Source organism: Schistocerca gregaria, chromosome 1 (genome assembly GCF_023897955.1).
Source record: "Schistocerca gregaria isolate iqSchGreg1 chromosome 1, iqSchGreg1.2, whole genome shotgun sequence".
NCBI lineage: Eukaryota > Metazoa > Arthropoda > Insecta > Orthoptera > Acrididae > Schistocerca > Schistocerca gregaria.
In genome coordinates, this window is record NC_064920.1 from 288,915,155 (window position 1) to 288,937,413 (window position 22,259).

A 22,259-nucleotide genomic window follows, 5' to 3' on the forward strand; every position below is an offset into this window, starting at 1 on the left:
TTCGAAGATTACAAGAATTATCTGATATCCAAAAAAAGCTATACAGAACAATTAACCTTATCAGTAGCGAAGAACACAGCGTTAATAACTTACACATTAATAAGAAATCTGTTACCCCACACAACAATAGGAGACAAATTTCAAATAATCATACAGACATATTACCTTAAAGTCACCGCGTATACTGAGCCAATGTTCTATTGATAAAGAGGTGCCCTAAATCTCTCAGCAAGGCGAGAGGAGATATGATTGCATCACACGTCAGATAAACAGCGGTCACGACCTAGCCACGGGTAGCGCTAAGCCGATTTTACACCACACTCTTATCGTACACAAGTCTACACCAGCACCAGGCGAACAAGTCCGAACTAGTATGTTTTTGTTGGCCCTATTACATAACACACATAACACGTTAAGTCTGCGCCAGTGCCTCAACAGTATATCTTATGAACCACAGGCCTGTTTACGTCGGTTATAATGTGGGGTGTGACATTTGATGCTTTTGTAAATGTGATATTTATTCATATTGAAACTTCTGGGAGTTTTAGCTTCGTATTTGTAAAGCAATTACATATTGTTATCTTGTGCAACCATAATGAAATTACGTTTTTGTTATACAGAAAATCCAAGGAAGTTCTGGTGTTACGTTAAATCAGTAAGTGGCTCGAAACAGCATATCCAGGCACTCCGGGATGATGATGGCATTGAAACAGAGGATGACACGCGTAAAGCTGAAATACTAAGCACCTTTTTTTCCAAAGCTGTTTCACAGAGGAAGACTGCACTGCAGTTCCTTCTCTAAATCCTCGCACAAACGAAAAAATGGCTCACATCGAAGTAAGTGTCCGAGGAATAGAAAAGCAACTGGAATCATTCAACAGAGGAAAGTACACTGGACCTGACGGGATACCAATTCGATTCTACACAGAGTACGCGAAAGAACTTGCCCCCCTTCTAACAGCAGTGTACCGCAAGTCTCTAGAGGAACGGAAGGTTCCAAGTGATTGGAAAAGAGCACAGGTAGTCCCAGTCTTCAGGAAGGGTCGTCGAGCAGATGCACAAAACTGTAGGCCTTTATCTCTGACGTTGTAGAATTTTAGAACATGTTTTTTGCTCGCGTATCATGTCGTTTCTGGAAACCTAGAATCTACTCTGCAGGAATCAACATGGATTCCGGAAACAGCGATCGTGTGAGACCCTACTCGCTTTATTTGTTCATGAGACCCAGAAAATATTAGATACAGGCTCCCAGGTAGATGCTATTTTCCTTGACTTCCGGAAGGCGTTCGATACAGTTCCGCACTGTCGCCTGATAAACAAAGTAAGAGCCTACGGAATATCAGACCAGTTGTGTGGCTGGATTGAAGAGTTTTTAGCAAACAGAACACAGCATGTTGTTCTCAATGGAGAAATGTCTACAGACGTTAAAGTAACCTCTGGCGTGCCACAGGGGAGTGTTATGGGAGCATTGCTTTTCACAATACATATAAGTGACCTAATTGATTGTGTCGGAAGTTCCATGCGGCTTTTCGCGGACTATGCTGTAGTATACAGAGAAGTTTCAGCATTAGAAAATTGTAGCGAAATGCAGGAAGATCTGCAGCGGATAGGAACTTGGTGCAGGGAGTGGCAACTGACCGTTAATATAGACAAATGTAATGTGTTGCGAATACATAGAAAGAAGGATCCTTTATTGTATGATTATATGATAGCGGAACAAACACTGGTTGCAGTTATTTCTGTAAAATATTTGGGAGTATGCGTGCGGAACGATTTGAAGTTGAATGATCATATAAAATTAATTGTTGGTAAGGCGGGTACCAGGTTGAGATTCATTGGGAGAGTCCTTAAAAAATGTAGTCCATCAACTAAGGAGGTAGCTTACAAAACACTCGTTCAACCTATACTTGAGTATTGCTCATCAGTGCGCGTTTCGTCACAGGGTTATTTGGTAAGCGTGATAGCGTTACGGAGATGTTTAGCAAACTCAAGTGGCAGAATCTGCAAGAGAGGCGCTCTGCATCGCGGTGTAGCTTGCTGTCCAGGTTTCGAGAGGGTGCGTTTCTGGATGAGGTATCGAATATATTGCTTCCCCCTACTTATACCTACCAAGGAGATCACGAATGTAAAATTAGAGAGATTCGAGCGCGCACGGAGGCTTTCCGGCAGTCGTTCTTCCCGCGAACCTTACGCGACTGGAACAGAAAAGGGAGGTAATGACAGTGGCACGTAAAGTGCCCTCTGCCACAACCCGTTGGGTGGCTTGCGGAGTATAAATGTAGATGTAGATGAATCATGGACCAAATTGTTTTATGAGGTGCTGGTACAATCAAATAATAGTTGTCTATGTTTACGTTTCAGTGCATTTTAGAGACGGAGGACGCAATTATCTGTGTAGCATTTGCCGTGACAGTATCCGCTTGAGCAGGACCACGACGTAATGCCAGGAGTGGGGACGAGGGGCGAAGGCAGGGACATACACTCAGAGTTACTGTAATGAAGGGGCTGAGGCCCAAAGTTCCACAGGAATTTATGAAGTTTGTTGGACTGGATGTGACCTGTCGATCGTACATGACATGGTTCGAGCAAGTGACAAAGTAATGGCGGAAGCTCTATTTGACAATAGTGCGACCGCAAAGATGCAAAACGGCTTTTACAGTCCTCACTGGTCGCGGCCGACACAGCTGCACTGGTCTTCGTTGATCCATTATGGATCGTGGGACGACGGCTGGCATAAACTTCTCGATGCAAATAATTTACCAACAGCCGTGTGATTTGTAGAAGTTTATTTTATTTTATGAACTTCTATGTGCTGCTACCAGTTTCGGCATTACATTAATGCCATCTTCAGGCCCCACTCGTCTTAGTCAAAAAATCGCTATACACGGAACGAGCCATATAACTGGAACGTGTTTAGCGATTTTTTTACTATGACGAGTGGGGCCTGAAGATGGCATTAATGTAATGCCGAAACTGGTAGCAGCACATAGAAGTTCATAAAATAAAATAAACTTCTACAAATCATTCGGCTGTTGGTAAATTATTGCACCAATCAGCTGCACTGAATCTTTGCGGCTATTCTCTCTGCATTGTACTTCCTGACATGCTGAAATATTGCAAAATATGCAATCAAATCAAACAGATGCGGTACTTTCACAAGGCGATACGTGCACACATCTAAAGTAACATTATATCCACATTTATGTAAAACATATAAACTCAGAATTAAACATTCGTAGACGTACCTTACTATATGGTAAGCGTAGCCAGATGATCATATACACTACCTTTGCATGTGACACATCTTCCAAAAGACGGAAATCGAATTTCAGAAACTGTTTCTCGCTGTCGTGTTTACGTGTTAATGCTTGAATTGTATTTGCCAGCCCAGTTGAACACGGTATCTGGAAAGTAGCTGTTCCAGGTTCTGGTATATTCAGCACAATCGCCACTTCTCTCCAGTTAAATATTAGAGGTAGACAACTTCACGCTCAGTCTAACATTCCTATTTCTCCTTCACTGCACAAAAAGTCACTCCGTCCATATTAGCCGAATATTTTTAACAAGACGTAACATGAGAATCCACGCAGGTTTCAAAACCAGTTTTGGATTTACACGGGAGCGAAAATCGTGTGTGGAATTGGAAAACCGGCAGCTAGAACCGGATTTCCAGGACCGATTTTGGAATGTTTACAAGGCCAACCACAAGCGTTATTGGGGAATCTGTTTACCAAATCCGGTTTCAGAAGTCTCATGTTAATAGGTTGATTGGCACCTTTCCTCGCTGTATGCCTCGACAAGCGTGCTTATACTTTGTTTCATTCCATTTCTACGGTAAGAAGATATTATTAGATATGGTATACAGATTTTCTTAACGGTAATACAAACAAAACAGAATTTTCAATTGTTTTATTACTGTATTTATAAAAAAAATTACTCATTGGAAAAATGTGTAGAATATCTCGCTCAATAGCCAGAGCTCACGTATTTCTCCTGTGCTGACCACTCGTGAAAACAAGAAGCAAAAAGCCGGCTCCATATGCTGCGTTCTGCGGATGCACGCATATACATCGTCTGATGCACGTGCGTGGATCCACGGCAGAATGGAACTGTTCCTATTTCTCCCCTGCAGACAAACCGTCTGCTGCACGTGCGTGGATCCACGGCAGAATGGAACTGTTCCTATTTCTCCCCTGCAGACAAACCGTCTGCTGCACGTGCGTGGATCCACGGCAGAATGGAACTGTTCCTATTTCTCCCCTGCAGACAAACCGTCTGCTGCACGTGCGTGGATCCACGGCAGAATGGAACTGTTCCTATTTCTCCCCTGCAGACAAACCGTCTGCTGACACTGCAGCTTCACCCGCTCTGCCGCTGTACGGCGCGTCGTCTACACCAGACTTGTACGCGTTATGTGTGTCGCCTAATACTAGCTTCTCACACACTCCCGTATCCTCGGAAGTAATGTCAAAATGACTTACGCAAGTCGGCCATGTGAACCTAGCACTCTTGTCAACTGCTGTCGAATTTCGTGGTCGAATCGAGTTAGGTAGAAGTTGGTTGCCATCGTCTTGACTTCTCCATGTCCATATTATCCATGTATCAAACTTGGTGCTCTGTTAGCAAGCGAATAAAAATAACCTACCTTTTTTATGCTGCCAACTGCGATTTCATTCTTCTCTGTATTGTTTACGGCGATTTCCGGAATTTGATTCCTATTTTTAAGTGCATTTTTCGTGTATTATCAAATTTATTAGATATGTTTCCGATGTGAGGTGCTGCATTGTTTAGTTATCTTTTCTGTGACCTATAAACATGGAATATTATGTTTAATGATTGCTCTTCAGATAGTCTCAAAGCCTATTGTCATCCGCTATTTATATATTTACGGTTTATATATTACAGCAAAAGCAGCTGAATGATGCAGCGGCTCACACATACACACCGTCTCAAATAAATGGCATACGCGATAAAAATCACAAGAAGGGACACATTTCCGGGTAATAACGAGCAAATCGTGACGGGTAGCAGAAAGTTATTTTGCAAACGAACCCATTATTAAATTTACGCAACATCGTATAATACAAAGCTAATTTTTCTGAAATCGTTATTTTATTAACTTCTTATATGAAAGACTAGATTTGAAAGGATAAACATTACCCGTTTACAACTGAGACATTCAAGATTATTAATTTTAAAAAAGATTGAGAACCAAACTGAATGTTGAGTAATTACAGTAAGTAAGTCTACTGCACACGTCTGTAGCCTATATGAAATGTTACTATCGGCTGGTAATCACTAGTCTTTCTGGCTTAAAATTTTGCAGTGAGGAGAGATGTGATTGAACTTGGTAGTGTAATATTCAGCCTCTGTCCTGTTTACAGTTGGTTTATATGTTTTCTATGCCTCACGCGATTAAACTGATCTTAGTTTCCTGTCTTGTTTGGGCAGGTCAGAATTGACACTTTGAGTGTTATACCCTCATGATCGATTTACACTTATACATAGCTGTAACGATTAATATCCCGCTCTTAAGGAAAAAATCACGATACGAAATCCTTGGTTTTGCACCTGAAATTATAGCAATAATTTTTTTTCTGTGACAGTAAAGGCTTGTAATTGCTTACTTGCGTTCTCGCTCCCACACTTCGGTTCCATTGTTTATACTACACGACACGATGAGTGATAAATGGACTGTTGTACATCAGCATCATTGCAGTATTTATTGAGTAAATTTATTACAAATGCAGTTTCAGCCAATGTGCTTGCAAGAGAGAAACGTATCCTGTGTTTTTATTACTAGGAATTTTTCACAGGTCCCTTTAACTTCAGTATCACATCCAGTGCAGACATCCTTTACTGCTCTTTTCTTGGTGCTGTCGCTGAGTTGACTCTCACTGAGGTACTAAGCTTAGAGACTAGCTAGAAAAATGTCATGCTGGAACATGCAGGTCTCTGTTGTGAATTGACTTCCATCTCCACCAATTCAAGTTTTTCAGGATGTATTTACCAGAATGAAGATTGTAATGCCACACTGTTGTTAGGAATGGCACAACGAAGGATGTGGACTGACTGAATTTTTAAAAAATGTACTCCGCATATTGCGATATGGTAATCGCTCTATGCTGTATGTTTGATTTGAAAAACTTGGACTTCTTCTCTATGTGACTGCAAGCTCCGCCACACAGTACGTAAAAATGAACATTGTAAGTCACTAATGAAATCACCCAATGGCGGATCGGTTCAGATTGAAGCGTTGCGTCTTTCTTGCTAGAAATACTGAAAAATGCAATTCAAAATACAACGAATATTCATTTAAACGTGTGACATAGTGGATTAATAAAATAAGCAACAGAGTAATAGCTCAAATAACTTAAAATATTATGAAATCTTTTTCAGCTTCTAACCATGATTCTTACATTGTAGCGGATGAATACAGAAAGACAAATGCAAACAGCCAGGCTTCTCCTAGGTGCACTCTAAAAAGAATTGAAAGCTCCGCCTTGTGTTATTACTCAGGCATGTACATACAAAATTGTTGAAATTTCTATCGACACAAACATTGATACACACCTATGGAAAACAAACGTTTTAGAAAGGGACATTACAATGCCCTCTGAACGACTGCAAGACAATTCGTTGCTGTTCCTTGTTAATAAATTCTGGAAAGTTAACAGGGGGTGATTTGGACGTGGACGGAGGGGGGGAGGGGGTTTTTGGAATGAATCACGGTTGGAAGAAGGAGTGAACTCAGTCAAGCAGGATTCAACATTGACCTTAGGTTGAGTCTGATTGGTAGAGTTGATGGCGAAAAAGTGTTTCCATTGTAGGGAGCGGTTGGAGGAGAGAAACTCTTCAGCAAGTCCAGCATGGTGGAATTTGGGAGTGGGGAAAAGGTAAGGTCTTTTGAAACTACTAATGTTTCTGTGGGGCTAAGGCATTTGGAGAAAAGGTTAATGACTGTGGCTATCTTCAGAATTAAGAGTACCGTAGAAATGATCGTCAAAAAGTGCGAGGGGCGTCCAATAAATAATGCAACTCATTATTTCTCGCCCGGTTTCGATTGAAGAAAATGCGGAATTTGTTGAGGGACATGATGGTGTATTCCCACTTCAGCCTCTATATTTTCATGAAATTGGTGTGCTCCAGGCGGAGAGGTGTCATTGTATTCTTTTGGCGGGAAAACAGAGCATAGTAGATATTCATGGGACTTGTAGAATGTTTACAGAAACCTAGCAGTGAAAAAAGCACGGTGAGTTGCTGGGCAATGAGACTGGCAGCTTCGCGACAAGGTCGTGCAGACCCGTCCGACCTCCAGAGTGGCTACCAGCTCTTAGGAAACTGGACAAACGACTTCAGTGTGTTCGTCACCACAAAAATACATACGAACTTCTTCTCCATGACTGCGCAAGGCCTCACACAAGCCTGCACATCCGACAACTCGAAAAAGCTTATTGGACTGTTCTTTGCCATCAACCCCATACAGCCTGGTTCCTCACACCTTCCGACTTCCCTCTGTTTGGCCGAATGAAGGATACACTCCGCGTGAAGCAGTATGTGATTGACGGAGAGGCTACCGATGCAGCAAAGCTTTGGCTCCGACGTCGACCGGCAGAGAGGACCATGTGGGCCTACAGGCCCTAACCGTGAGGTGGGGTACGGCCGTCGCATTGAACAGAGATAATGCTGAAAAACAAGGTTCTGTTGCCAGAAGGTTGGGAATAAAATAGGCCGACAGATATCATTGACAGTTTTTGTGATGAGTATGGGTGCTATTCTCTACATCTACATACTGTAATCCAGCACTACTTATCGTTGAAAGAAATTCGTATATTTTTTAAATCTCATATTCCATGATTATTAATTATAGGCTATACGGTTTTTAACATTTTTGCTGTAAATGTCAAAGTGTTCAACTTCTATTTGATTTTGAATCCAATCTTTTACACTTGATGCCTCTGTGGGTATCTTTATACACTAGAAACACCTCACATTTTGTATCTCAAAGGAAATACGAGGGTAATCCCACAAGTAAGGTCTCCTATTGTTTGTAAGTACATAGACCTGTTTATTTCTACAATGGTTTACATCAGTTTACAGCTTGAACTTTTACCTATTTTTCGATATAATCACCATTTCTGTTGTCGGAGGTGAATCTCTTTCCGGCCAAATGTTCTTTTAACCTAGGGAACAGGTGATAGTCACTGGGCGCCAAATCCGGACTATAGGGTGAGTGGGTGATTATGTTCCACTGAAACTGTTGTAGGAGAGCAACGGTTTGCCGAGAAATGTGTAGGCGAGCGTTGTCATGGAGAATGTGAACGCCCTTGCTCAACATTCCTCTTATTCGGTTCTGAATTGCCCGTTTGAGTTTTTTCAGAGTCTCGCAGTACCTGTCATCGTTAATTGTGGTCCCAGAAAGCAAGAATACTTTGAGTATTCATAGAACTTTTGTTCTTCATTCTAAAGAAATGTGTTATTCGCAAATAAATTTAGTTTTGAGTATGGATTACGGAACGATTTATGTGGTAGGGTTAATGCCACTAGTTGTCTTTAATACCACTGAAAGTGATACATGTTAGAAACGTCGTTTATTGTTAAAATTTAAGTATACAAGCATTACCAACTGTCTCATTTCTAATAAGCGGTTTCCTGATATTTGTAGTGTTGTGTCATTCGTTTACATCATGAGTTAAGTGATTACAGGATCCTTAAGTTATCTTTTGTGGGCTGCATGAAAATCATGCGTAATGCAATTCTGGGAGTTCGGATACTTTTGAGCATGATATTACATACTAATTGAAAATGGATCGAAAAGCTTGAACTGTGGAATAGTGATGCCACAAAAAAATGGTTCAAATGGCTCTGAGCACTATGGGACTCAACTGCTGTGGTCATTAGTCCCCTAGAACTTAGAACTACTTAAACCTAACTAACCTAAGGACATCACACACATCCATGCCCGAGGCAGGATTCGAACCTGCATTCCTTTAATACATCGATACTCGCGAAGAGCACCAGCACTGTTGTTGTTGATTTGATAAAGCAGCCTAACGAGTAAACCCCTGCCTGGCTCTCTTCAGACCGATGTTGACTGTCTGCAACTGGAACGTACAGTGTCGGTTGTGTTTCAACCCTACGTCATCGTACCAGTCCGGCGCCTAACGGCAAGCTATGACACTAACACTACTAACAACGCAAATCCCGTCTGAACATCATTCCTATAAAGTTGCGTACCCATACAGTAATCAATTTTCCGTCTACACTGGCTCAAATATCGAAAGCTTAATTGTTACAGCAGTCTATGATATTGTTCATGCAATAAAATACCAGTTCCAGGAGTATAAACCAGAATTCCTACCGCGCTCCTTAGATCATCCATGCGACTGATAATAACGGAATAATGAAGTTAAAACATGCGCCATGGCACGGATTGGCACCAGCGATGCACTCCTAATGCCTGCGTCGTTACGGCTTTTGGTTGCAATTCAGAGATATGCACTACTGGCCGTTAAAATTGCTACACCACGAAGATGACGTGCTACAGACGCGAAATTTAACCGACAGGATGAAGATGCTGTGATATGAAAATTATTTGCTTCACAGAGCATTCACACAAAGTTGGCGCCGGTGGCGACACCTACAATGTGCTGACATAAGGAAAGTTTCCAACCGATTTCTCATACATAAACAGCAGTTGACCGGCGTTGCCTGGTGAAACGTTGTTGTGATGCCTCGTGTAAGCAGGAGAAATGCGTACCATCACGTTTCCGACTTTGATAAAGGTCGGATTGTAGCCTATCGCCATTGCGGTTTATCGCATCGCGACATTGCTGCTCGCGTTGGTCGAGATCCAGAGACTGTTAGCAGAATATGGAATCAGTGGGTTCAGGTGGGTAATACGGAACGCCGTGCTGGATCCCAACGGCCTCGTATCACTAGCAGTCGAGATGACAGGCATCTTATCCGCATGGCTGTAACGGATCGTGCAGCCACGTCTCGATCCCTGAGTCAACAAATGGGGACGTTTGCAAGACAACAACCATCTGCACGAACAGTTCGACCACGTTGATTAGCCTGATGTGATGTGAGAGAAACTAGGGGAGTACAGAACAAAAGACGTTTTCAAATGTTTGACAACTGCTGGCCATTTACTGAGTTTCGAGCTTTGTCCATTATCACAAGTCCAATTTTTGTATTTAGTGTATGTTTGGCCAGCACATTCTCCAGATCTCTCACCTATTCAAAACGTCTGGTCAATGGTGACCGAGGAACTGGCTCGTCACAATACGCCAGTCACTACTCTTGATGAACTGTGGTATCGTGTTGAAGCTGCATGGGCAGCCATCCAAGCTCTGTTTGACTCAATGGCCAGGCGTATCAAGGCCGTTATTACGGCCAGAAGTGGTTATTCTGTGTACTGATTTGTCAGGATCTATGCACCCAAATTGCGTGTAAATGTAATCACATGTCAGTTCTAGTATAATATATTTGTCCAATGAATACCCGTTTATCGTCTTCATTTCTTCTTGGTGTAGCAATTTTAATGGCCAGTAGTGTAATTCCGAAATTAAAGTAATTTCGTGATGGAGTTTCAGTAAGAGACTTAAGCTGCGTCGAAATTGATATACGAAGCACTGGCTTCAACGGCCCTGTTTTATAGGATTCAGATCGGGAGACCTTACTAGCAATTCCGTGTCGTCCGTATCTGTCTGATGTGATGTGAGAGTAACTAGGGGAGTACTGAACAAAAGACGTTTTCAAATGTTTGACAACTGCTGTCCATTTACTGAGTTTCGAGCTTTGTCCATTATCGCAAGTCCAATTTTTGTATTCAGTGTATGTTTGGTGTGGACAGTTCTATTTATATCATCACACTGAAATGTATCTCTTATCGTCGTTATCCAACATGGAGTGAACGACGCGACAACCAAATTTTACGTATACCCCAAGACAAAAAAGAAAAAAAAGCTATGAATAGTGAAGGAATTATTCGAACGGGACGGGAATCTGTAAACGAGATGTCTATGTACAGTCAAAAAAATTATTACAATTTCAGAAAAATTGAATGACTTATTCAAAAGAAAGAGCGTCACAAATGGTTCAAATGGCTCTGAGCACTATGGAACTTAACATCTGAGGTCATCAGTTCCATAGAGTTAGAACTACTTAAACCTAATTAACCTAAGAACATTACACACATCCATGCCCGAGGCTGGATTCGAACCTGCGACCGTAGCTGCAGTGCGGTTCCGGACTGCGCCTAGAACCGCTCGGCCACAGCGGCCAGCAAAGCTTCAGAAACTGAGCAAGCCAACAACGCACTTGTCCACCTCTGGCCCTTATGCACGCTATTATTTGACTTGCCATTGATTGACACTGTTATTGGATGTCCTCCTGAGTATTGTCATGTCAAATTCTGTCCAATTGGCTCGTTATGCCATCAAAATCCCGAGGACAACAAAATGAGGCGTAGAATATCGTAGACGTGTCGCTGTGCTCTAAGTGTGTTGTATATCGCAACCAAAGGGGTCTTGCTATGAAATGCTATGGCACCCCAACCATCACTCCCGGTTGTTGGGCCGTGTAGAGGGCGACAATCAGGACCCACAGTTGCCTGGGTGTCTCCAGACACGTCTTCGCTCGGCACGGGGACTGTGCTCGAAGTGAAACTCATCACTGAAGACTATTCTATTCCAATCAAGAAGATTCGAGGCCGAATGTTTCCGACACCGTTGGTGTACAGAGGTCGATAGCAGTCGGCACAAGGGGTGCCGTGAGCTGACACCCCTGTAATAGCTCTTGAAGCGCCAGTACTGATGAAATTTGAAATTTGTGGTAAGGTCTTATGGGACCAAACTATTTAGGCCATCGGTCCCTAAGCCTACACACTACTTAAACTAACTTAAACTAACATACGCTGTGGACAACACACATACCTATGCCTGAGGGAGGACTCGAACCTCCGACGGGGGAAGACGCACGGACTGTGACCAGGCGCTCCGATGATGATGATGATGAATCCGGTCTCTGCATGCCTCTGTCACGATTGCCCGGTCTTCTCGTTCTTTCATCTCTCTAGGTCGACCGCATCCTTCTTGACAGTGTGTCCCCCATGGTTCACCCACTCCTGACAACGACTTCAAATAGCGCCACTGCTCCTAGTCGAATGTCGAGCGATTCGCTCATTACTCTAACGGGCGTTCTCAAGTGCTGATATCTGCGTATATTGTTCACAATCATGTCTGCAAAGCACAGTTACTGTCTATGTCCACCCGGTAGCTGAATGGTCAGCGTGACGGATTGTCAATCCTCTGGGCCCGAGCTCCAGTCCCGGCTGGGTCGGGGAATTATCTCCGCCCGGGGACTGGGTGTTGTGCTGTCCTCATCCTATTATCCTCATCGACTGCAGGTTGCCGAAGTGTCGTCAGATTGAAAGACCCACACCCGGCGAAAGGTCTTCCGCACGGAGGGTCCGATCTGTACGATTAAACAAATTAAATAAAGTTACTGTCTGAGCACACGGAACGAAGTTCAGAAAGGCTTTACGCCCTAGTATCGACGTGTCCCCTATTTACTATTCCTACTAGCTGCGCGGTGAAACTACGCTGCAGTGTCACACATTCATCTATCGCTCGCCGAATCTTACAATTTTCTATTTTACGTCGATACCTGTGTGAATATCAATTTGTGACCAGTTTGAATAACTCCTTCGTGGTGCATCGCTTTTGCTCTCTTAGAACGTATAACGGAGCATTTGTTCTTATTGAATTACACTCTCTTTCGAGCTGGCTCGTATATCGTAGATGCGTATATTTATTTAAGATTTATGATAAGTCAGCCTGTATGCCACGCAGTGAAATCCAGTGACAACAAATTCTCTGTTATATATAAAATATCGTTCAAAAATGGTTCAAATGGATCTGAGCATTATGGGACTTAACATCTGTGGTCATCAGTCCCCTAGAACTTAGAACTACTTAAACCTAGCTAACCTAAGGACATCACACACATCCATGCCCGAGGCAGCATTCGAACTTGCGACCGTAGCAGTCGCGCGGTTCCGGACTGAGCACCTAGAACCGCGAGACCACCGCGGCCGGCTAAAATTACGTTGTCACGTAGAGAACATTATACTGTATTATGGAGATATGAGGTACATTTAATTGTGATGACAAAAAAAAGTCTCCACGCCAAAGATATCTTAAATAGAAATACATGACTTGCAAAAATGGGCAAAAACCGAAACTAGTCAGCCAGTAAATAGACAGCAGATTCTTTCATTCATGTGCTATAAACGAAAGTTTTAGGGAAAAATAAATGCAGCATCCATTCACTTTCAAGTCACGTTTACTTTATGCTTTACATGTGATATTGGCTATTTTTGTTGTGGCTCAAAATTTTTTGGGATAGTAATTTTCTGAAAATGAAGCTGACAGCCAATTAAAACAGTATTATTAGGGCCAATTACAACAAAGTAGTTCTTTTTTTTTACATATTTTTTTTCTGCCAGGCATCACCAGCCCGAAAAACTTCCGTCATAACGAAAAGCAGCCAACATCCTGAGCGCAGCGCAAACCGTAACCTGCAATGGCGCAATGTGTTCCTGCTAAATAGTTAGTAACGGTGACTGGTTGATGTCTTACTTCTATGTAAAAGAATTATCTCCATACCTGCAATTGAGCAGATGCTTCTAAAAAAAAGTTACCAACCACGTATTTACTCCAGTCTTCCATTAGCCCATTTCCTCCAACAGCCTCTCCCTATCCACCTTCTCCAACCCCCTCGTTGCCCACCTCCATCACCCCACTCTTCCTGTCCACCTCCTCAAGCCCCCTTTCCCTATCCACTTCCATCGCCCCCTCCATTTGTCCACCTCTACCCTCTCACTGTCTTTTTTCATATCATAGCTAATAAGTGAACCAAATATGGTTGATATCCTTCCAGGGGCTTAGAATGAGCCTTTTACTCGTGGCTTTGACCGCGTACATACATGTCAAATACATTTCAGGTGTATCTAATGTTTATCACCTATTCGCCGCACGGGGTTAGCCGAGCGGTGTGAGGCGCTGCAGTCATAGACTGTGCTGCGGTCCCGGCGGAGGTTCGAGTCCTCCCTCGGGCATGGGTGTGTGTGTTTGTCCTTAGGATAATTTAGCTTAAGTAGTGTGTAAGCTTAGGGACTGATGACCTTAGCAGTGAAGTCCCATAAGATTTCACACACATTTGAACATTTATCACGTATTCGTGCACGTATTTGACTTGTATTTCTAACAATTTCGCCCTACAGTATCACTTTCACGCAACTCAATGTCTGTGACTTCGTATCTCGTGAAGTGCCAGTCGTACAAAGATATAAATGTGCCTACCGTCAGTGAAATGTATTCTGAATAGAGTTGGTAGTAAAGAAGTATAAATTAAAACGTCATACACGATACGACAGTTTTCCACACATTTGGCCTCATATCTCCTGAACTATGTGTCGTTCAGTAATATGTTTCTGTAGGTACATTTAGTGACATATGTGGATCCTGGCTGCGGAATGTGTTGCGAATAGAGTTGGTGTCAAACAAGTAATAAATTCAAATGGCACACATGATGCGGCATTTTTTCAGGCATCTCGGTTTTTAAGACAGCATATCTCCGGAATTACGTGTCGTACAATATAATTTTGCCGGTACTTTCAGAGGTATATTTGAATGCTGTCTGCAAAATGTCTCTAGAATACAGTTAGTAGCAAAGAAGTAACAAATTAAAATGTCATCGTTCGGGCGTGGACAGCGAAAATATAGCAAGCGATAAACTGTTTTCCTTTCATCATTTATGGCGGTTGTCAGCGAGAAAAAGTTTCGTAAAGCTTTGTATTGTGTGCAATTTACTGTAAGTCACAATGTGCTCTCATTCCCAAATAGTGGATGAATAAAGTGTAGGTATTCTCGCGTCCTGACCTACCTATCATAAGATAGCCTTTGTGTTAATTGGGCGTAAATTTCTTCCAAATCTGTCCTGGAGTTTCAGTGTGAATGGGTGACAAAGGTTTCCAACTGTCTCTCTCTCTCTCTCTCTCTCTCTCTCTCTCTCTCTCACACACACACACACACACACAAACACACACTTTCGTAAGGCACGGTCTCATTTCAACTCTAGACATAACAGCACAAATTCTTATTTCCATTTTATTCTTTTTTAATGGAAACACGTATGAACATCTTCGTAAAAGCGAAAAAGCTTATCAACGACTGTCTGAGCTGAACTCTTTAAGATGAGTTTTTTTATGACCAGTCGTTGTTATTTCTTGAATAATGTTTTTAGAATGATAAACAGTCTTTCGGCTCAAGCAGAACTTTTTAGTGCTCTGACGTGTTATTGCGTGCATATTGGTGTTGTAAATTCAGTCTCTTGACATAGACTCTAAACTCTCCAACCGACCATTGCAAAGAGCAAAAAGGTGCAGTTCCTGAGGTACAAACAAGTGAAACTGTTGTTGTCGAGGGTAGCGTTGCAGCTAGCAATACAATCGGTGAAAAAAGGTCCCTGATAGTGGCAATGTGAAGTGGGACTTTAGGTCGCAATGCCAAGAAATAATTATCTGGACCTGAAGGAAAAATTATCTACGTAATTCTTTCTTTAATTATTTTATTTTCTCATTTAAATACTATTAAATAATCGGAAATAGTATATAGATACATTCAACTTGAGGGTGAGGACGCCAGAGAAAACCGTGCTGTCACGGTTTAAGAACGAGTTACAAGCAGTCTTTGAATAAGGTAGGTATATCTCTGAGGGATGAAGTAGTGACGGCAGCAGAGGATCAAGTAGGTAAAAAGACGATGGCTAGTAGAAATCCTTGGGTAACAGAAGAAATATTGAATTTAATTGATGAAAGGAGAAAATATAAAAATGCAGTAAATGAAGCAGGCAAAAAGGAATACAAACGTCTCAAAAATGAGATCGACAGGAAGTGCAAAATGGCTAAGCAGGGATGGCTAGAGGACAAATGTAAGGATGTAGAGGCTTATCTCACTAGGGGTAAGATAGATACTGCCTACAGGAAAATTAAAGAGACCTTTGGAGATAAGAGAACCACTTGTATGAACATCAAGAGCTCAGATGGAAACCCAGTTCTAAGCAAAGAAGGGAAAGCAGAAAGGTGGAAGGAGTCTACAGAGGGTCTATACAAGGGCGATGTACTTGAGGACAATATTATGGAAATGGAAGAGGATGTAGATGAAGATGAAATGGGAGATACGATACTGCGTGAAGAGATTGACAGACCACTGAAAGACCTGAGTCGAAACAAGGCCCCCGGAGTAAACAACATTCCATTGGAACTACTGATGGCCTTGGGAGAGCCAGTCCTGACAAAACTCTACCATCTGGTAAGCAAGATGTATGAAACAGGCGAAATACCCTCAGACTTCAAGAAGAATATAATAATTCCAATCCCAAAGAAAGCACGTGTTGACAGATGTAAAAATTAACGAACAATCAGTTTAATAAGCCATAGCTGCAAAATACTAACACGAATTCTTTACAGACGAATGGAAAAACTAGTAGAAGCCGAACTCGGGGAAGATCAGTTTGGATTCCGTAGAAATACTGGAACACGTAAGGCAATACTGACCTTACGACTTATCTTAGAAGAAAGATTAAGGAAGGGCAAACCTTCGTTTCTAGCATTTGTAGACTTAGAGAAAGCTTTTGACAATGTTGACTGGAATACTCTCTTTCAGATTCTGAAGGTGGCAGGGGTAAAATACAGGGAGCGAAAGACTATTTACAATTTGTACAGAAACCAGATGGCAGTTATAAGAGTTGAGGGGCATGAAAGGGAAGCAGTGGTTGGGAATGGAGTGAGCCAGGGTTGTAGCCTCTCCCCGATGTTATTCAATCTGTATATTGAGCAAGCAGTAAAGGAAACAAAAGAGAAATTCGGAGTAGGTATTAAAATCCATGGAGAAGAAATAAAAACTTTGAGGTTCGCCGATGATATTGTAATTCTGTCGGAGACAGCAAGGGACTTGGAAGAGCAGTTGAATGGAATGGACAATGTCTTGAAGGGAGTATATAAGATGAACATCAACAAAAGCAAAACGAGGATAATGGAATGTAGTCGGGTGATGTTGAGGGAATTAGATTAGGAAAGGAGACACTTAAAGTAGTAAAGGAGTTTTGCTATTTGGGGAGCAAAATAACTGATGATATTCGAAGTAGAGAGGATATAAAATGTAGACTCTCAATGGCAAGGAAAGTGTTTCTGAAGAAGAGAAATTTGTTAACGTCGAGTATAGATTTAAGTGTCAGGAAGTCTTTTCTGAAAGTATTTGTATGGAGTGTAGCCATGTATGGAAGTGAAACATGGATGATAGCCGGCCGCGGTGGTCTAGCGGTTAAGGCACTCAGTCCGGAACCGCGCGACTGCTACGGTCGCAGGTTCGAATCCTGCCTCGGGCATGGATGTGTGTGATGTCCTTAGGTTAGTTAGGTTTAAGTAGTTCTAAGCTCTAGGGGACTGATGACCTCAGATGTTAAGTCCCATAGTGCTCAGAGCCATTTGAACCATGGATGATAAATAGTTTAGACAAGAAGAGAATAGAAGCTTTCGAAATGTGGTGCTACAGAAGAATTCTGAAAAGTAGATGGGTATATCACATAACTAATGAGGAAGTATTGAATAGGATTGGGGAGAAGAGAAGTTTGTGGCACAACGTGACCAGAAGAAGGGATCGGTTGGTAGCACATGTTCTGAGCCATCGAGGGATCACCAATTTAGTATTGGAGGGCAGCGTGGAGGGTAAAAATTGTAGAGGGAGACCAAGAGATGAATACACTAAGCAGATTCAGAAGGATGTAGGTTGCAGTAGGTACTGGGAGATGAAGAAGCTTGCACAGGATTGAGTAGCATGGAGAGCTGCATCAAACCAGTCTCGGGACTGAAGGCCACAACAACAACAACAACATCTCTGAGCTGAGCTCATGTTGTGGCTGTTGAGCCCTGGCAGACGTCACGGACTTGCAGTCGCTAGCTGCCAGTTAAGGTTCAAAAATGGTTCAAATGGCTCTGAGCACTATGGGACTTAACATATATGGTCATCAGTCCCCTAGAACTTAGAACTACTTAAACCTAACTAACCTAAGGACAGCACATAACACCCAGTCATCGCGAGGTAGAGAAAATCCCTGACCCCGCCGGGAATCGAACCCGGGCGCGGGAAGCGAGAACTCTACCGCACGACCACGAGCTACGGACTGCCAGTTAAGGCCCCCACACATGCTACTGCATGCTTGACAATCACGCTTGCGCAAGCGTGTTTGTGCAAGCTTGCTTGACCGTGTGTAGGGTAAATTAGCGCAAGCATCAGGCTTGCACAGGCAGCTTGACGTTTAACCGAATTTCGATTGTGCGTGCTTGTGCAAGCCTCCAAACGTGTCCATGCTTGCTCGTGTGTGCCTAGAGTAGGGAGGCTTGAAGAAGCTTCCATCTGTCATTCGGACACAAACTGCGAAGAGCGCGCGTTTATTTAGATTTTGTGTCGTTTCCTTCTTCGTTCTGATGAAGGACCGGTGTTGGAGGAATTTATTAGGTGCTACGAAAGACACCCATGTTTATGGAATATTAAAAGCAAAGAATATCACGATAAAATGAAAAGAGACGCGGCATATGAGGTGCTTCTCACAAAGTACAAAGAAATAGAGGCACCAGCAACTAAAGATACTGTTATTAAAAAATGAATTACATTACGAATGAATTGCAGACGAGAAACAAGGAAACGTGACAACACTTACAAATCAGGGGCTGCAGCAGACGAAGTTTACGGACCTGTTCAGTGGTAAACAAACTGATGGTTGCACGTGCGTGCTTGAGCCGTGTGGAGGCGCGAGGAATTTGTGCACGCTTGAGCAAGCACGCTTGCGCAAGTGTGATTGTCAAGCATGCAGAAGCGCGTGTGGGGCCCTTTAGAGGAGCACTATGGTGATGTAAGGTAATGTCGATCGTGTTATATATAATTACAATTGTGCACTCTGTTCTGAAGTTTAAACTTCCATGAAATGATATAATAAGTGAGTTACGGAAGAGAAAATGCGTATCAGAAATTATTTCAAGTTGTGTCCAGAAGAGCCTTAGAGAAAAAGAATTCCGCAACGGGGAAATGAAATATATGTAATTGCACGGCGACAAAATTTCTGCACTGGATCTGACGAAGAATTCAAAAGTCATCGCCTCTTAGACAAACTGAGAAATACAAGGTACTGTCATAACTGTATAACAAAAGTTATAACAACAGAGAATAGTTCTGTATTAAAAAATACTCTGTAGGCAGCCTGTTTAATTACGCTGCAATTGGGGACTAAATGATGGTATTGTAGAACTGTATCAATAGGTATCACAACATCAAATTCAACACATTTAAATACAGAATACCATCATTTACGTAATTAAGTATTATCTCTTTATTACTCATTTTTATAATCTAATTACATTTTTTATTAGAGCCTGCTACAAGTGATCTAGGCGCCGTCCTCTGCAGGCCTGCCGGCCAGGGTGGCCAAGCGGTTCTAGGCACTACAGTCTGGAACCGCGCGACCGCTGAGGTCGCAGGTTCGAATCCTGCCTCGGGCATGGATGTGTGTGATGTCGTTAGGTTAGTTAGGTTTAAGTAGTTCTAAGTTCTAGGGGACTGATGACCTCAGAAGTTAAGTCCCTTAGTGCTCAGAGCCATTTGAACCATTTTTCGAAGCGCCTATCTCAACCATTCACTACAGCAAAACTGCAGTATTGTCGCAGCTCTATAGGTGACTACTGTTTTGCCTGAAGCCGTTTGCGCTTGGCTATTAAAAGCTAGCAGTGATGGGAGCTGTCAGGGATCTTCTTAGCCGACTCAGTTGCAGAGATGGGCTCAACAGATATCAATTATCGCAGTTATTTTTCGGTAACGGTTTGATAACAGTTATAAATAACTGACAAAAATAACTTGTTTGTATTACCAAATCTACCAATAGCATACCACCACATCTGGTGTAAGTTATCGCTGATGCTTTCATTTATCAGTGTATCAGTCACAGAACAAACAGCAGTTACTGCGGATATTAGTAACTAGGAGAAATACCTGCTGAACTGTGCCATAGTGTCAAGTTGTGCCGCCTACTTACATGTAGCGATCTTGAGCTGACGAGGTTACCAGAACTTTTCAATATGGTTCAAATGGTTCTGAGCACTATGGGACTTAACATCTGAGGTCATCAGTCCCCTAGAACTTAGAACCGCTTACACCTAACTAACCTAAGGACATCACACACATCCATGCCCGAGGCAGGATTCGAACCTGCGACCGTAGCGGTCGCGCGGTTACAGACTGAAGCGCCTAGAACTGCTCGGCCTCACCGGCCGGCAGAACTTTTCAGTTAAGGATGTTCCAGAAGTTACCGGTGTAGCATATAAGATGGGGATTGTGATCTAATGTAAAGTGTAGTCATGTAAGGAGCCCCACGAAGTTAGTTTCAAAAATACAGCCCACGAAAAATTTGAATGCGACATTAGAAGTGAAATTCTTAATAAGCGCTGTTTAAAGTTTGATCAATATGTTATGTAAACAAGATTCGAAGCTTAATTTCTGCTGTTTGGCATAGTGAAGTACTACACAAGTAACAGTGGTAATGAGACAGTAGAGCCTTTTATTCCTGTGCAAGGTTTACGCGAACACGGCTAAAATAGTGAAGTATTTCCACACTTGGCTGGTTCTGGATTTCATCATGTCAGTACGCCGTCGGTAGTAAAAGCGCATCCTTGTATTGTCTTCGACAAATGAATCTGGAATTGACATCAATTATCCAGTATCCGGATTATCAGTAACCTCGGAAATATCCGGTTATTCCATTAGTAATTTCCACGGAAGTAAGAATATCTTTAATGTCACTGTGATTTATCTATAGCCAGATAGAACGAGACCTAATTAGAAGTGCATTATTAGTTAAACAGATGGCGCTCACGAACATCACGTGGTTAGTGTATTCATTATTCGTGGGAAGAAGGAGCGATACTGAAGCGTAAGGAGGGAAGTACGACGTATGGGCGGTGGCAATGATGCGCTCGCGATATTGGCAGTTATTGAAATGACTCTCTTTCCAGAGACTGTGTTTTACGGTGTAGCATGCAATTTTCTCAAGTCATGCTTTCTTAGTATTATATAGTGTTATTATATTATATGCCTAGCCGTACAGCGTAAATAATACATCTCTCCACGTGCGGGGATCACAATAAATGTGCGACTGCAGGGCGTGTACACATGGTGACACATGGAGATTTGAGTCAGTCTGGGAGGTGCACTCGAACAGTCGAAGTGATTAGGGCGACCACACACGTTATGAGAAAAATCCAAGTTGGAGTCCCGGTTCGGCAAAAATTTTCATGTTTCTAACAATTAGTACAGCTGCAGTCTAATCGTATTCCCAATTGCGAATACATTTTTTTATTGATAACCTGTTATTTCGCTAACTACAAATACTCAGTAACCGGTTGTTTAAACCAGTTAAGTTATTTTTGGAGGCTCTGCTGAGCTGTATACTACTACTCACTTGGCCCACCTCCTCGCAACGTGTCGACGGCAGCAACTGGTGGTGCGTGGTGCTCAGCTACCGTTGCCGCTGTGGTGACCTCGGACAACTTTGCGCAGAGCGGCCAGTGTGCTCGGGTGCAGGCTGGCTCGCGTTTAAGCCACAGTCCAGCTTCCTAACGAGCGAGGTGTATTGTGGAGGGGGGGAGGGAGGGGAAAGACGACCTGCCTGCCAAGGACGGTTTCCACGTTGTCGGCGACTGCAAGGGGACTGCTCTCAATCTGCATTCGTATGGATCAACAGCACAGTCTCACTGAAGGTTTTCAGGCTTTAGATGACGTATCTGGTCAGCTGAAGATTTTACACTACTGGTCATTAAAATTGCTACACCACGAAGATGACGTGCTACAGACGCGAAATTTAACCGACAGGAACAAGATGCTGTGATATGCAAATGATTAGCTTTTCAGAGCATTCACACAAGGTTGGCGCCGGTGGCGACACCTACAACGTGCCGACATGAGGAAAGTTTGCAACTCATTTCTCATACACAAATATCTGTTGACTGTCTTTGCCTGGTGAAACGATTTTGTGATGCCTCGTGTAAGGAGCAGAAATGCGTACCATTACGTTTCCGACTTTGATCGTTTCGCGACATTGCTGCCCGCGTTGGTCGAGATCCAATGACTGTTGTCAGAATATGGAAT

The 22,259-nt window shown here is 42.6% G+C and overlaps 1 protein-coding gene across 4 annotated transcripts in view; it reads right to left on the reverse strand.

Moving 5' to 3' along the window:
- Positions 1-21,694, reverse strand: part of LOC126341237 (UDP-glycosyltransferase UGT5-like) — an 88,693-nt gene extending 66,999 nt beyond the window's left edge. For 2 of the 4 annotated variants that reach the window (XM_050001757.1, XM_050001759.1), the window contains exon 1: positions 11,940-12,020. The gene's annotated coding sequence lies outside the window, so the exon portion shown is untranslated. Of the gene's footprint in view, positions 1-11,939; positions 12,021-21,573 lie in introns of those variants that run through there. The other 2 variants (XM_050001758.1, XM_050001760.1) reach the window with 2 other exon arrangements.
- Between the last annotated feature and the right edge of the window lie 565 nt (positions 21,695-22,259).